The 15,125-nt window shown below is 36.6% G+C and overlaps 1 protein-coding gene across 14 annotated transcripts in view; it reads right to left on the reverse strand.

Moving 5' to 3' along the window:
• ERC2 (ELKS/RAB6-interacting/CAST family member 2) overlaps positions 1-15,125 on the reverse strand; it is a 413,681-nt gene that overhangs the window by 135,712 nt on the left and 262,844 nt on the right. The gene's annotated exons all lie outside the window — the stretch shown is intronic.

Genomic DNA, 15,125 nt, shown 5'->3' on the forward strand with positions numbered 1-15,125 from the left:
TGAAATAAACTAATTAGCCAAAAGTTTCTCTTTATAGACTTTTCATTATTTGCTTCATCAACCATTTATCTCAGTATTTTACTACAATATGATATCTAACAATAGTTCTGTGAAATGTCTTGCTTTTAAAAATCTTCAGGTTTTTTTTTTTGTAATTCACTTTCCTGAATTCTAGAATACTTTAAACAAAGCTCTTTTGACTTATCCAGATCACAGAGATTGACTAATAGAAAAAAAAAAGTGATATCAATAAAACCAATTTTTATATTATCCTGTTAACTTGGGTTCTCAGTGCAGGAATTGCTGGATATCTTCCTCATATTTACTTATATGTTTTCCTATGGATTTATTATCATGTGCTCTGTCAACACAAAAATATATTTCTGAAAGTTAAAATACCAGTTTTTTGATCTTATTGTTCATGAGAAATAATTTCCTTTGCAATCTTGACCCCTCAGTTTTAGAGGGCAAGCAGAATCTTACAGCACTCAGATAAATACGGGATAAGACAGACACTCACAAGGGTTTGTAAGGAAATAAGACAAGGGCAATTTTTTACAACATGCAGTTGAAAGCAGAGATCTTGCAGCATCTAAAATGCTCATGCTCTGGCAAGGCCATAATCTTCCCTTTAATTTCAAAAATAAAAGAAATATATTCACTTTCTGCAATGTATTCAGTGACAGACTACGACTTATCAGCCAAGAAAGAGCACATAATACCTAATAGCTTTTAGAAAAGAATACATTATGGTCTGCACCTTTTCCCAGAACTATATAAGATTAATCATTAAAAAATAAACATGGATAAATGAATCATAAATTAACCTTAGGCTCCAACTGCTAATAAATGTAAGAATATGGCTCGTGAACTTCATACAGTCAAGGTGAGTTAAAAGTTTGGAATTTTCACAGTCCTTTTCTTGCCAGCAAAAATGTCAAGAAAGTTACTTCACTTTTATTTCAAAGTTCCTAATGTATTAATATAAATATTTATAGGACAATATTTCTGATGGAGTCAAAGAAAAACAACCCATTTATTTTAGGCAAAGTTATGTGACATGGATCAATTTTAGATAAACAGTTGCATTTTATTCATACACTTTAATAGTCTCATTTATTATTCTGTCTTGTTCATTCAAATCTCAGTTAAATGATGTTTAAAAGAGAATGCTGTAAGACTCCAACAGTCTTAATTTAAATTATAGTTATTAATTATTTTAAATAACCAATATTATATAAAAAATAGACATCAGAGGGTCGCATATCCATAATGTTAATTTGAAATGAAGTATAGGTACACTGTTTTTCTATAAACCTCATAAAAATGCATAAAAATTGCTGTGTAGTAATTTGTAAAAGACTGTCAGTTTGTTGATCTGTTGTGCTCAAGTACCTTTTCCATAACATTTTCATTAAAATAGCAGATTTTAAATGCACCAAAATTGAAAAAAAGAGGTGATTTGCTATTCTATTCATTTCCTCTGAACTTGCAGAAAGCAAGCAATTTATCAGAAAATCATGGAATGGTTTGGGTTGGGAAGGACCTCAAAGCCCATCCAGTGCCACTCTTGCCATGGCAGGGACACCTCCACTGTCCCAGGATGCTCCAAGCCCTGTCCAGCCTGGCCTTGGCACTGCCAGGTGCAGCCACAGCTGCTCTGGGCACCTGTGCCAGGGCCTCACCTCCCCCACAGATGTCAGGCATGATAACACAAGTTCTCTGGCAGAAATAAAGGTATTCTGTGACTTTAAAGCCAAAGAAAAGGAAACAGCATATTGCATATAGGCATAGAATATCTTCTTCCAAATTAAAAAAGGTTCCCTCCTCTGCAGTTTTCTGAGAGCACAATGACATAAAATTACAGAGGAAGTTAGTTATAAGTGTAACAATACTCCAGTTATAATATCTCAAGATAAAGATTAATACTACCATCACAAACCTACCTACCTATTTTTTCTGAGTGTTAAAGAAACCCAAATCTCAGAATTTCCAAGGATTTAGAATATATTTAGGTTCATTCTTAAGTTGTGTAGGTTAACTCCATGCCAGCCAGCCCCAATATGTCTACTCTCTAACAGCAAATTCCACAGTAAATACTTGTCACCTATGAGGTTTTTAATTATATATAGTTATTTAACATATATTACAGCTGTAAAAAGCCAAAAATTTAATAAAATCATTCAATTAAAGGTTGAAAAGGACATGAAGCTATACTGAAATTTTACTTCTCTGAAGTTTAGATCATGTCACTGCCTCTAAGTTGTCAGTAAAAACACAAACATGACCAGTGAGGAAGAAGAGTCAGAACTACTGAATTATTTGGTATCATTTCAACATCTGATAATAGGATTCTGTCACATCCAGCCCACTTTAAAGTAACAGATGAGGTTAAACCTTTCATGGGAGAGGAGAGACAGTCAACATGCTTTGAGAAATCTGCACTCTGCAGCCCCAAACCCACAAAATTTTGCAGACCCTAGCATGTATTTTCTCAGCTGATGGGGATTTTCCTATCTTGGGAAAATATGTAACCAAACACTTTATTCCAGGAAATAATGACTCATATCAAGCACTTCCAGGAAATGATGGTTCATAGTCATGTGAAATAGCTGCTGTCAAATGACACCACAAGTGGTCCACTGAGACACTCCAAGATTTGAATCAAACCCACAGCACATATATGTTTAAACTGCCCCCCCCCCCCCACCCCGAAATTATTGCCAACATATTTTTTAAATCTTTGTCGTTAATTTAAGTGGAGCTGGGAGGAAACGACTGCGTAACACGAGGGTGGGGATTTTTGGGGAAGCGCTTCCCCAGCCACGTGGGATGATGAACACATCAAAAGCAAACTCTTGGAGGCACCCAAACGTGAGGTGGCCTCCGCTGAGAGGCTGCAAAGCCTCATCTCTCTGGGACAAGGTGTTGTAGCTCTGGCACGGTGCCACACAACGTGCTGATGGCTTCCAGACTGGGGCTGGCTCCCACGGCCTGCCCAGGCTGGGCACAGAGCTGTGTGCACAGACATATTCCTGGATGTGGCAGCACATTAGCCATGTTTATTAGCATGGATAATCCAAACAGCAACAACCTCAAACCTAAGCGGCCTTTAACCGGGCATCCCGGTTAACGAGAGGTTGGCGCAGCTGGTCTATCCTACCAAATGATACCTCAGTTGCTTTAATTCTTGTTAATTAACTACTCCTGTTAGAGGGAAGACAGAGAAGCCCAAAGATTTTATTATTCTTTTTCAGAGTACAAAATAAAGATGCAGGTTGTCCTAGAGCAACTGAGGAAAGCCTCCTTTACTCCTGCATGGCCTAGGATCCAGCCCCCACTAAGCCCCTGGAAGCCAGAGATGGAAAAAGCCCTTGCCCACACTTGTGAGGCACTGGAAGTGAAGAGATCCAAGCATTTATGAAGCTGCCTCTCAGGACAGATCAGGATCTCTATTTTATCATATCCTATTTATGACACATTGCACACTTGTTTACCCACATCTGTGAAAGTTGTTATGCTAACTTGACATCAGATTTCAAGTTTCCTATGGAAGAACAAAATCTCATGGACAGAAGCAATTTATTTCAGCTATTCAGTGACCTTGCTAAAAAATTTAAATTGCTGTTTTTGCAGCAAACATTTGAAATGAGATTATCTGGCCACTAGGAACAAGGTTAAGATGCCAGCAAAGTGGCTGACAAAAATAATTTTCTCACCTACAAACACAAAGCAACTTCATTCAAAAATGCAAACTGGTGGCAAGGTTTTTACCTAAATCTCTCAGGTAAGTCATACACTTCTACTTTGCTGCTAGAAAATCAAACTCATCATGAGTTTTAGTGCTAGAATTTTTAAAAATCAAGACCTGATTTGGCACCAAGAACAACATACAGCCTGTTACAGTCTCAGCTAACATGCCTAAGAGTGCAAGCATAATTTATAATTCCTAATTATCTACTTTGTCAGGAAAAAAATTACTATCCAAATACAGTTCTACAGAGATGTTATCACTATTTGCAGCCAAAATGTCTCCTTATTGTTTAATAAATTATAGCAATAAAATACATTTTAAAATAATTTATTAGAGCAGTGGATTAAATGACATTCTTTAACAGTAATATTTATAAAGAGTAATCCCTTTTGTTATTAGTAGTTTTTCCTCTCTTTTTTTGGCAAACCAATCTGTTATACAAATAACATGGTAGTATTTTTAACACACAAAAAAAAAATAAGTCTAACTTCTCATAGTAAAAGTAAATCCTCAAATTAAAAAATATATATTAAAGATAACAGCAAATGCTCCAAATTGGTAGTTATTCTGTACATTTGTCTTTCACCTTCATAGAGTAATTCCTAGGATTCCTCGCTTATATCTTCCACTATAATATGCTACTTAGTGCAAGGAGAGGAGGGAAAACTTCTCACTGGAAAAGCAAAACTTATGAAATTAAATTTCTCCTCCTCTGGCAAAGGCTGACTGCAACAACCCACAGCAACCTAAGGCAAGTCTCCTTAATAGAGAGCAGTGAATACAACAGTCTCTGAATTAACGGAGGGATCTGGGCTGACAAACCAAGTGCTTCCTCTAAGAAGTACCAAGGGAATTTGCACAAAAATCTGACTATACTTTATGTCACTTCATATGCAATACAAAAGAATAGATGAAAGAAACACTACTGCTCTGATGACCAGGAATTTACACAAGATGTGTTCTACCCAAAATTCCAGTTTGTCTAATGTTTTCATTAACTAATGAATGATGGACTAGAAAATCTACTTGTTACATTTCAATGAGGCTTCAGAATTGGGGGGATTTTCATGTGCCATGAAGGCAGGAATAAAATTGGTCTTTCCAAACCAAAGATGTTGTCTAGAGGAGTAAGGAGAAACTCCATATTGGTGATCTGTTGCGAATAAGGCAAGTATCAGATTAAGTAAAACCAAAAATAGACTGCAAGGCAGAAGTGAGTATTTTCATCTACACAAAAGGTCTCAGCTGAAATACTTAATTCAGTACTCTGTGAAAAATGTGGAAAAAGGCAGAGAAATGACTGATGAGAAAACATCAGGAAAAACTACCATGAAGAGTCTATGAGGGACAACATGATAATGAGAACATAAAATGCTATGTCAAAATTGAAATAGAGCTTCTTTTTTCTATATTCATGGCATACAGAACAAGGAGTAATGTCCATAAATTGCAGAAGAAAGCAGCAAATTTTTCCCTCCTAATATCTAGCCAAGGTATAATGATAATGGCCATTCCTCAGTCATAGTCAAATACAAAGATTCCTTTCCTTGGAGGAATGATCAGTTATTAATCTGATAATAGAGATAGCTTTTAAACAAACAAAGTATAAAATAATACAAATCTTTTAGTAAAGCCACTGGAAGTAGTGTCAAAGAAAAATCTTAATTAAAAATAAGTACCTTATGGAGGATTAGAGAAGGCAGATGATATCAAAGTATCTCATTTATAAATGTTACGTAACACCTGAAAAATGCAGTCTTGGGGATCTCTAGCAATACACACACAGAGTTTGCATTTGTGAAAGCATCTGTCCTGGAGTGAAAAAATTACTTAATTTGAAAAGGAAGTCTTAGCATACTGGAAGGGAAGATAAGATAATGCAAGAAGAAATAAATCCATGAAAGTCTCTGTTGAACGCCAAACTGAAAAAGTATATTGTATACAGTATTTTATCAAACTTCAGCCTAAACAAATGTCAAATGGAATAATTTTTTTAACAAATATGGGCAACAACTGAGAATAAAGGGTTGCTCACTAGCATATATTTAGTCAAGATTAACTAAGGATAAAAAAATGTACTAAGAACAGATTTAATAACCCTAAACTGTCATTCAGCTAGTAGGAGGTATTCAAGATACAGCTAATAAAACACAAAAAAATGGTTCTAACCACCCACAAAAAATCTCAGTAGTATAAAACACTGAAGGATGACCACTAAGATAAATGCTTTCTTTTGAGAGCTGCCTTGCAGTTAACCTTCTTAAAGAGTCTCCCAGAAACCCCTAATCATAATACATTGCATTGCCACTTATCACAGTCAATTTAGAAGTGCACTCTGTAAACACTGCTGCCTTACTCCCCACCTCTGTTAGTCTAAGAATAATTTTTTGAGCTTTAATAAAAGAACCCATGACAACTTTTTGGGAGGTGGGGTGAGTTCTTAGAAACAGACCAATTGTAACTTAGTAGAATTCCAAGATTAAGATTTATAGAAACAAGACCTTCTAATGAGAACTTTTACTGCCTTTACTACTTAAGCTGTTCTCCACGAAATACAGAAATGCAATTTTAAAAGTCACTATTAAAGCTAAATCAAGTCAGAAATGTTTGAACTAATGATATATAGTACAATACTCAGCCAGCTTCTTACATGCTAATCATACTGAAGGACAAAAAATAACCAGTTCAATCAACTTTTTCACTTTAATTATTGTTTTCTTTCCCTCGTGACCCCCGGTATTCAACCTTAAGTTCAGTAGGAGGTGACTAGAGATAGACGGTGATGAGAGATCCTGTTTGAAACAGCTTCTCTCTGTCACTCCCAAAGCAAATAAATGGTTTGTTAAAACATGCTGTTAATCCATTATGGATGTGCATGCATCTTAGAAAATAAACTTCAGAATATTATAGGTATTTTAAAGCTTTTTCTGACAGAAAATTTATCTCTCCAGTTGCTTGACAAAAGCACATTTATAGATTACTCCTTTTAAATGACCAATTATCTTGCACTGTATTCAAAGAATAAACCCCTTTGAAATACTTTCAGAAGACAAAGACAAAGCATGAAATGGCATTTTGGGTTGTGCTGGTTCCCCAACAGCAAACACAGACAACTATTGATGCTCCACAGCCCAAACACACCAAGAAAGGGCTGCTCCATTAAGTGTGGGACAGAAAAAGAAGGACCTGCTCTTACACACCCTACTCACACTCCAACCCAACAAACACTTTTCCTCACATTATCCAGGTATCAAACCTTGAATTTTCCATCTGATAACTCTTCTGCTGGAAGCAGGTGTGAGGATGAAGTCTCAGCATGTACATTATGTGAGAGGACAACAAATAGTCTCTATATTACAGCTGTATTGAATTTGTATTAGGTGTAGATTAGACTAAAATCAAGGAGAAAAGGGAAGTAATCTAATATGAAATTTCAGAGTAAAAGGAAAGAAGCAAAAGAGAGGACCTGATTCTGAATAATCTCAAGGAGTTTCTTGACAAAGCAGCTTCCTTAGCCATCTGTTCTTTTCTTCCATTCTACCTCCCCAGAGCCATAGTTCATGACTCCCATAATCATACCTTTACTTACATCTCCAATATTGCCTTTACATTGGCAATTTCAAATTATTCACTTTTTTCCTCCTTAACAGCAATTTGAAATGTGTATATAGGCCCTTTATTAAGGAAACAAAACTAATCCAGATTAAAAGGCAAAGCAGGAACTTCATGCCCATCTTTTGGGACTAGTTTTCAAGTAAGAAGTTGGACACTCAACTGCCCTTTGAATTCTCTGAACTTTTTCAAGCCGTATAACATTGTACTTCTGATGGCTCAATAACTTCTATTTTAGAAATGACACATAAGTAAAACAGATGGCCTAGAAAAGGCATTGTGGAAGCAATCCCATCACAGTTTCACAGATCATGCTTCCATAACCACTGCATTATCATTCATTCAAACAGGCAGCATCGCTCACACAGGAGTAGACGTAACAAGCTTCAGATTGTGTGAGAAATGCAGAGGAAAAAATAATTCACAGTCCTGAAAAACATAGAAGAAATGAGATGACAATTATTCCTGAGTTCTGCAGCTTTTTACTGGAACTGACTCCCATTGCTCATTTGGCTTTGTTTGATTCTCCACAGGAATGACACCAGCACTTGGATAAAAATCCCTGAGCCTGCTTTGTGGCAAAGCAGGGCAGAAATGGGGATTGCTGGGAAGAGCTGTGGGATCTGAGCACACGGGATTGTGTTACAGCACAACATGGCACTGCACAGGGTCCACCTAAGTCAAACAGGAAAACAAAACTACAGGTAATCTGTCATTGTCAGCCCCCTCATCCTTCAACACCGCTTTTTTTGTTTATAGAAGACAAAGATAAAAGTGCTTTGGAGGAGGAATGGTTTGATCTTTAGAATATAGTTCTTGGTAATGTTTTTGAACTGCCAAATAAAGGTTTAAGCAGCGAAAAAATGTTAATATTAAGAGCTATTATGTTTTTAATGAATTTGCAGAGAATTAAAAATATTTGAGTTAAAGACATATAAAATTGAGGTGCAGAAATGTGATATTAAAAAAAAAATCAATCTTTGTTTTTTAACTTTTGTTAACTGTAATCTGTCCTTAATAATGAGTTGGAAATATATTGCAAATAACCATTTGTTACAAAGTAGATGGTTATATTAAAGAATCAGTGGGGCTTTTTTTTCAGCTTTTAATAAATGCTAATCAAGAAAATTATCCATACAAACAAAAATATAAAGAACTCTATTTCTTTCCTTTCCACTGGAAATTAAAGAAAAATATTAATTTGTTTTTAAAATAAGTCTTCCTTCCTAAGTCTTCCTTCTAATTTTCACAATTCTACAAAGAACTGCCATTTGAACAACAAACATAAAACTCCTAAAATCCAATGTAGGCCACAGTGAACTTGAAAATATGTCACAAACTGGCTCCATTTTGAATCAAAATATATAAATCAGTATGAATATATTAGAATTAATGCCTTGAGCTTTACAGAGCATTAGAAGGCAATTTTGACAAATAAAGCTGCCAGGGCACCTAGAGAATTAACAGAATGCACTCCCTTGGCAGTGAGATGAATTGTGATTCATATTTGATAACTGATCTGAGGGCACCATTTAAATGCTCAGCAAACCAGTGCCATTCAAATCCCACCAGTCACCAATACATGTCAGAGTTATCTCTGTATGTGAACCTGAAACCAAGAAACCCCTCAGATGTCTGAACAAGCATCCCTGACACACGCCCCCCAAGAAGGCTGATATTTGCATATTTTAACTATTTAAATTTACATCTGCAAGGTCAGAAACATAATCACCTTTACTAACATGATGACATTCATCATTTATTTCTACATTATGAGTGTACGTTAAAAGTTAGATAGCTTAATTTCATTGATACAGGAAATTCTACCAATTACTACAACTCAACATTTTTATTTTGTAAAATTATGTGTCTGTTAAACTTGCCTGGTTGATAAGGTATTGCTAGGCACACAAGAAACTTTAATATATAATTTCTGACAATTTCGTTATATCTGAAACTACTGGAACAAGCCACAGAAAACAAGTATTAACGCCTGTAATTATTGGAGCTACTATTAAAAAAAAAGTAACCACCTGGCTAAAGAAGTTATTTTTATTTCTTTAACTAGCAGGCCACAATTCCTTTAGGTGTGGGATGTCTAAAGACCTAATTGCCTAAAAACATTGTATCAGAGAATATTTATTCCAACCCTGCCCCATTACTTTATCTCAGTTGAAAAAAAACCCAAACATCATTTTTAATAAAATAGTGCACACTCAAAATACAGCATGTGAAATGAATAACTATAAAACAGAAAAGTATCAGTAATGACGATGAAAGCCTGGAGTAGGAACAAGATATTTTTATTTATAAGGAGAGAGGAAATTAGGCAGCAGCACACAAATATTTCTCTAATTAGTATTTAAAAGATTGAGAATGAAAGAGATAGGATACCACATGATGTTATTTAATTATATGACTTCCCTGCTAATGGAGCTGTTCGCAAGCATTGCCAGAAGCACAAAGACCTCACAAGATTCAACTTTGCATAAAGAAGTTTCCTCATTGATCTTCTTTGGTGGGTTAACTGTTTGAAAATCTGTTTCTGACTAAGGAGACATCCTAGAAAATGCATATGTAGAGTCTTGGAGCTCTAAAATAACCCACTCTGGCTCACAGTGAAGACACTTTCAGTGCTGACTTTCTTAAAGCAGACTACAGAGGTGTAAGCCATGTCTGATCAGGTTTAGAGCACGTAGGATGAATGTTGGAATGGCATTAAGGAGTCATCACAGTGGAAATAACAGAACTGAGATACCTTAATATAATTCCATAATTAATTGTAGCATGTTTAGTCTTGATAAACAACTTCTTACATGTCATACCAAACTAACACATGAAGTCCCTATTGAGTTCAGTAACACTTCTGACAGTCTTTAGCAAAAGGTCTTGAACTGAAGGACTTTTATTCCAGGAAAAAAGGTTTTGCTTTTGTGCTAAGATCAAGTTGGTTCAAATTCTACTACAAAAAAATGGATAACAAAATCACTTTATCCATAAACTACACTGGCTATTGAAAATCAGTACTAGATGATACTTTTGAAATTATTAAAATCAGTGAACTAGAACTAAAAAAGTATACGGCTCTCTCTGTTTGTCGGTTGGTCAATCAAACTGGTGTTTCTTTCTTGTCAATATTTTATCTATCATCTCTTTCCATTGTTAGAACACTTCCTTCCCAAGCTATCAGCCAGTGTCAGAAACCAACTGGTGTAGTTGGGTATTCTCATTATATATTAAAATAACTTAGGTGAATCTTCTTGGGAGAAGAGGGTATTGAAAGTTTTCCAGAAGCAGCTACCAAACACAGGTCAGAGAGCAAAATCAGGTTTCCCCAGGGGTAGTCCTACAAGAGGTAAACTTGCAAGAACATTTGAATTAATAAAAATTGCTAAATTTCCCTAGTGGCTATCATACAAAAAATCTAAAAATTCCTTCCAAAACGTAAGACATGGACTGTCCATCTAACAAAAGTCAATAATGCTCTTGGAAAAAAATTCCCAAATTCAGCAAATGGACATATTCTGGGGCCTCTGCATGCCCATGGTTGATTTTTTTTTTTTAACTGTGTCCAAAGTTGTACACTTACTGCAAACCATAGATAAGCTCTAGAATATAAGACAAAAAAGAAATCTTTCTGAGCAGGATTTTGAACATTACCTGAATCAACAGCACATCTGGAAAGAATTGTGGCAGAATCAGCCTAAGAAGTAGTTGCTATGGAAAATGCTGGCTGAAATTGCTATCCGGGTGGCCTTGTGACTCACACAAATAATGTGATCCATTTTCAGATGAGCTGTCACTAGAAGGAGGAATGCTAATAGGAGTGCCATTGCTATGAGAAATAAAACAGCAGCTGTTAATTTCTGCAATGAGCAGAGATTCAGTACAGGTGGGAGGAAATAATGCACCTCAGCTGCTCAGAGAAGCCAGAAGTTAACAAATCAAAGCCTAGATTCAATAGTAGGTGTAGGATTTTCCTGCTGAACAAAAGGGACCTCCTTAGTCACTATAACTCAACTCTGCAGGTACCTCTGCTGCTGAGTGTGCACAGTGCACACTCTCAGAATAAAAAACGATGCTAAATATTCTAAGTATTACTTTAAAGCATATGAGAACCATGCTAGCTGGCTACAACAATACTTCCCCAAATGAGAAAGTAACACAAAAACTTGCCAAAAAGAAAGAGAGAATGCAGCATTACCCTTTCTGGACTAGAGGACTAACCAAAAAAACAAAAAATCATGTCAGGATCAATCACAAAGAAATTTTATCTATGTCTGCCTTATTTTTTTCAAAAAAAGAGAAAAGTATGCAGGTTATTATTGTGCTCATTAAAAAACCCTGTGATTTAACAACAGAAAATGAAGTTCTAGTTAACAAAGGACTGAGGTATTTTTAAATGTAGGAAACACTATTTAAAAGTCTAATAAATAAAATATTTAAAGAATTTAATACTATATTGAAGTATTAAAAACATGGCAAAGGCATAGTTGGTTTGTTTGTTCTATTAATTTTAAAGCTACATTTTGAGCACTGCTCATGGTTCTGCAGTTAAGGTTGACTTCAGCTTATCCTTAAGGCAGAGATTGGCACTATACAGAGCACAAAGGAACAAAGTATGTTTCTCCCCAAATTACTTCCATGCTTCTGAACATTAGTGGAAGTTACTCTATAATGAACAATTACTAACAGCTACAATTGTTTGGGAGTCCATATGATGTTTATAAAGGCTGACATATTCAGTTCACATTCACAGGAAGCAGAGTAGCTTGAAGCAAGAGATCTGAACAAGGAACTCATCACATCAGTGCTGACTACCTAAGTGAAAAGCAAATCAGCAAAGTGTATGTATGGGAACACAGTTTCACATGTGTTGACAATATCTCCAAAATATGTTTTCTAAGCAAACACTGTCTCAGACACTGATATAATAAAAAAAATTATTTTTATTTCTCTTGAATCACTACAGTGAATAAGACACAAGAGAATATAATAAAAGGAGGAACTGCTAATAGGTATTTCCTCAATAGCTATTTTTAAAGCAGGTAGAATAACTCTTACTGGTTAGAAGCAAATCCTTGTGTTAGCCAGTAAATTTTTGATGGATCTGGAATACAAAATAGAGATTAAGTTTTTAGTTTTTTCCATTTGACTGTAAGCAACGTCACTAGTTGCCAACCTTTTTGCATTTGAAAATCTCTCAAGGAGTAATGTCCCACTGAGGGACCCAACTTGATGCCTTGGCCCTTCAACCAACAGCTCCTCTGCTCCCTGCAGCTGTGCCAGCACTGTCACTTGGCCAGGAAGGCTGGTTTGGAATCTCTGCCCTGTGCACCCCACCAGCCCCAGCTCCAGGCAGCTGATACAAACTGCAGAAACCCAAAACCTACCTGGCAGAACTTATCAGAGCAGTTTACTCTGTAGTGCCTCACTATTAAGTTTGTTATTATCTGGTAACTAAACCAGCAGCCATATGCAGTAAAATGAACAAATCAGACAACAATCAAAATCTGCCGAAAACAATACCCAAAGTTTAAGACTGTATTTTAAAATTACCAATTCTTGAGCTGAGAGATGGACAAAACTCCAACTGCATCCCCAACTCCTTTCCAGAAACTCCTTAAGCTCCTCCAAGGACACAAGCATATGTTTTGGTTGTTGAAAGAGGCCTTAGCTTTTCAAGTAACAGAACAGAAACTCAGAAACTTTTTCCAAGTCCACAAAGAAATGATTACTGACAATGACTACTGCACCTCTCTGGCAATTTACTAAACACATTGATAAAATTTGCTAGTTTAAAAGCTGTGGCATTCATTTTCTTAAGATCCATCTAATACAAATCACCTTAAATAAATATATTCCAGCAGTGAAACCTCAGCTGCTTCAGGAGAGGACACAAGCTACCAAAAGAACAAATAATATTTCTCAACATTTAATGACTCACAGATTAATTTTCAATTGTCACCTTTAAGGTGATCTACTGTTTTTAATATACAATTACAAACCCACCAATTTCACATTATTTCATAATGTACATAGCAAAATATGTGCCTATGTATTCTTAAAAAAACCCCTGTAAATTCAGCCTAATTGATTAAAGAAAAATGAAGTTACTGAAAAACATTCAATATATCCCACAGATCCTTCTGCACAGAAACTGAAATGGTGAGAAATCTACTAAGGGCCATAAAACTCTTGGACTGAGTTTATTGTTGCTTATTCCAATCAGGTAAGACCACAGTTTAGGAAATCCTGATCAAGAAAATATTTTAAGTAAATCTCATTAGCCAGTACCCAGCACGAAGTCACTTCTTCCAGGTGTTGTGTCATTATATCCCAATAATGAACAAAACCACCTCTCTCAGGAGCCAGACCAGCTCACCTGAGCACAATGTCCACACTGGAACAGGGACAGGAGAGCTTGCTGGCAGCTTTGAGAGCAACAGGTAACACTCACACGTGATAAAAACAAGTCTTTTGCTCCTTGCTTGATCTGTCAGTGGCCCATGGACCTGTGAAAATGCTCTCCTGCACCTCCACGAGCCCTAACCACAGTAATGCACAAGCTACTCTGGTACCGCAGAACTTAGTTAAGGATTAAGTTTCATGTTGCTCCTGCCAGGAATCCCCAGAAAAAATTATCAGAATGTGTCTTCTGAGTATAATAAAATAGAGATATTGAGAATTCCAGGCATGGGGTTCTTTTCCTATTCAATACAGACGAGCAATAGTATAGCTAACTAAACCACAGCAACTCTCCAGAGTAAAAAAATGCAGCTGGTAGATTTGGTCCAAGTCTAATTCTGAAAAGGGACCCCAAGGACTCTAGTCCTCATAAGGTCACCATGTGGTATCAATTGGCCTAAAGTGCCTTTCCAAGCACCTTTTTTTGTCAAAGATTCCTGGTTCTCCATGCTCCATGCAGCCTGCACAGCTGGCGCACATTATTCTTCAGCTCATCCAGACTGGGGGCCTGGTTTTAACAAGGTCAGAGGATCAGAGGGCACAGCAACTCTCTCCTATCTCATATATTCTAGAGTTTCCTTCCTGTGGAAGTCAAATGTAAAGGTGAGTTGATGGGATTACTTGCAGATCTCATCCTGCCATCCCTTCAGAGACTCTCCGTTCGCAGACTTTCAGCACTGTCCATCAACAAGAGATGCTCTTGGAGGAGTGCAAAGCTCTGTTTGGAGAACACATGCACTTCCAGGTGCCAAGGAAAAGACCACATGGGTCCAATCCATCCTGGTTCTGGCTTTGTCCTCCCCTTGCAGACTCTCCATAGAGGTGCACCTCGTGAATCTGGGAAGGCAGTGTGTCCACCACAGGTCCTCTCCTTCCAAGAGGTTCTCACTCTGCACAAGGGCAGTTCAAATGAAAAATACAGCTAGCCTATCGAGGACATCTGAGTGCATAAAGTCTAGGGACTGTGGAGATTTTGGCAATACAACAGCACAGGTGCCAGGGTCAGATCTTAAGTGTGAATCAATGCAGTCCTAAGTCAAGCAGCTGCTTCAGATGAACATCACCATGGACATTATGTTCTTTCAGAGTCCTTCCCTGGTTTCTTTTGCATGGTGGGATGACATGGGTCTAAATTATACATTTAAATAACCAGAACACCTTTATTACATTCATCAGGAAAAGTAACCCTATATTTGAGGGAAGAAATCCATAGATGTTCCAGCTACTAATGACATTTGTTTAAAAATGAAATGTATTACACATATAACAAATAGATCTTTCCAGTGAAACT

This window comes from Lonchura striata, chromosome 12, assembly GCF_046129695.1.
Source record: "Lonchura striata isolate bLonStr1 chromosome 12, bLonStr1.mat, whole genome shotgun sequence".
NCBI classification, from domain to species: domain Eukaryota; kingdom Metazoa; phylum Chordata; class Aves; order Passeriformes; family Estrildidae; genus Lonchura; species Lonchura striata.